Below are 2,813 nucleotides of genomic sequence, written 5' to 3'. Positions count from 1 at the left end.
AGCATCATTCCTTCCAAAGAAATCCCAGGGCTGATCTCCTTCAGAATAGACTGGTTGGATCTCCTTGCAGTCCAAGGGACTCTCAAGAGTCTTCTCCAACACCACAGTTCAAAAGCATCAATTCTTCGGCATTCAGCCTTCTTCACAGTCCAACTCTCACATCCATACATGACCACAGGAAAACCATAGCCTTGACTAGACGAACCTTTGTTGGCAAAGTAATGTCTCTGCTTTTGAACATGCTATCTAGGTTGGTCATAACTTTCCTTCCAAGGAGTAAGCATCTTTTAATTTCATGGCCGTAGTCACCATCTGCAGTGATTTTGGAGCCCAGAAAAATAAAGTCTGACACTGTTTCCACTGTTTCCCCATCTATTTCCCATGAAGTGGTGGGACCGGATGCCATGATCTTCGTTTTCTGAATGTTGAGTTTTAAGCCAACTTTTTCACCCTCCACTTTCACTTTCATCAAGAGGCTTTTGAGTTCCTCTTCACTTTCTGCCATAAGGGTGGTGTCATCTGCATATCTGAGCTTATTGATATTTCTCCTGGAAATCTTGATTCCAGTTTGTGTTTCTTCCAGTCCAGCGTTTCTCATGATGTACTCTGCATATAAGTTAAATAAACAGGGTGACAATATACAGCCTTGACGAACTCCTTTTCCTATTTGGAACCAGTCTGTTTTTCCATGTCCAGTTTTAACTGTTGCTCTCTGACCTGCATATAGGTTTCTCAAGAGGCAGGTCAGGTGGTCTGGTATTCCCCTCTCTTTCAGAAATTTTCCACAGTTTATTGTGATCCACACAGTCAAAGGCTTTGGTATAGTCAATAAAGCAGAAATAGATGTTTTTCTGGAACTCTCTTGCTTTTTCCATGATGCAGCAGATGTTGGCAATTTGATCTCTGGTTCCTCTGCCTTTTCTAAAACCAGCTTGAACATCAGGAAGTTCATGGTTCACATATTGCTGAAGCCTGGCTTGGAGAATTTTGAGCATTAGTTTACTAGCATGTGAGATGAGTGCAATTGTGTGGTAGTTTGAGCATTCTTTGGCATTGCCTTTCTTTGGGATTGGAATGAAAACTTTACTTTATAATAGGTCCTTTTAAGGGTAATTTGTTTGAAGATAGTGGTTGTTTTAGATGCTTTTAAAAATAGGTAATCATATCCTACTCTTTCGTTATTTCAGTTCTTGGGGTGCTTCCCTATTGCAGTCTGTGTGTGCCATAGGTTATATGTTAAAAGAATAAATGAAAGAATCTGCAGGAGTCAGAAAAAGAGAAACTGAGCAGAAAGAGCAGGATGGATGAAAAGAGCCAGCAGTCAGTGCTCAGTGGAGGACAGAGGTGCTCTGTCAGAGAAGGGAATGGAGACAGTTGCAGGTGATGGGAGAAAACAACAAAATGAAATTGACTTTTGATCAGGAAGCTTTGCTTTTAAACAGTGACTGGTAAAGCTAATTCAGAGCCTGGCCATGCCAGGAGGTGTGGATGAGCACCAGCTGCTGAGAACCTTTGTGAACCTGGATCAAGTCGGATTTATTGCACTGTTACAATAAACGTGCAAGACATTTTTTAAAGCCCTACAACAATAACAGATGAATAACACAGGTCTCGCTCTCCACGAGGTGAAAGGCTAATGGGCAATAAGAGAGATTCAGATAAAATGCCAGGTAGAATGTGAGCAGTGTCTCTATAGGTGCAACAAGTCCAAACTGTAGAATTAGGGGACTGCAAGATCATATCAAAACATATGGAACATAGAGCGGTCCAAGTGGGCTCCAGTCGGTGGTGTGTGTGTGTGTGTGTGTGGATTGGGAGTGGTGTGGAGAGACATGACTAGAAAGTCTTGACGTCACAGCCAAAGGGCCATGAAGGCGGGGCTGAGGTGATGCTCCAAGCAGGTAGCGGGAAGCTGGTGAAAAAGGTTTTCGTGTTGTTTATGTGTTACAAATGATTCCCAGGCAGGGTGACTGGCAGAAAGAGGTAAACTAGGAGAAGGCGCTTGCTGGTAGGGGAGGATGCAATTTGGTTCCAAAGAGGCTACGGACACCCGTGAGGTGTTGCACATCAGACAATCGGAAAATCTAGCCGCAGATCCTGGGTGAGTCATCTCCTGAGAGGACAAGAGACAGCAGAAAGTTCTGGTGGTTGTCTCAGGTAACAGGGAAGATAGGGAGGATGTGAGGAAAAGACTAGCCAAAGAGAACCTAGACAGGAGGAAAAGATGCACGAACAGCCACAGGAGGCCGAAGTTTCAATAATGAAATTATAGCCATGGTTGAAAACCTCAACCTTGGAGCCGGAAACGTGTGTTTGAATCCCAGGAACCCGAGTAGTCACAGTTAGCAAAGGGACTTCAAAGAGTTTTTGAGTCTGTTTTCTCATCTATGAAATGTGAGTGATTTTTACCGCAAAGGATTGAGAGCATTCACTAATATTCTTAGCATGGGGTTTGCACACAGTAGGGGCTAAGGAGTGAGCAGGGGCCAGCGGGAGAAGGAATTAGAGAAGTTAAGAGTATTCCCCTGAGGAGTGTCGGGAAATGGAGGCCGGGACCCTCAGGAAGCCCAAAGCGTTTGCTTCAGCCGAGGCTGCTGACCGGCGTGGAAGGATGGGTGCCCGCAGCCTGAGGCTTTGCCCTTCCGTCCTCACTTCCCTCCAGCCGGGCCTCCCAGCAGCAACCCACTCCATAACTCCCCGCCGCCCCCTCTACTCCCCGCCCCCAACCTCCCCACCCACTCTACTCGGTTCCCCCACCAGCCAGGCCCCAAAGCCTGATGCGCATGCGTCCTCCCGCGCCTTTGCCCAGCCTT

This window comes from Bison bison, unplaced genomic scaffold (genome assembly GCF_000754665.1).
Source record: "Bison bison bison isolate TAMUID 2011002044 unplaced genomic scaffold, Bison_UMD1.0 scf7180017864456, whole genome shotgun sequence".
Classification (NCBI taxonomy): Eukaryota; Metazoa; Chordata; class Mammalia; order Artiodactyla; family Bovidae; genus Bison; species Bison bison.
This window is presented reverse-complemented; position numbering follows the sequence as displayed.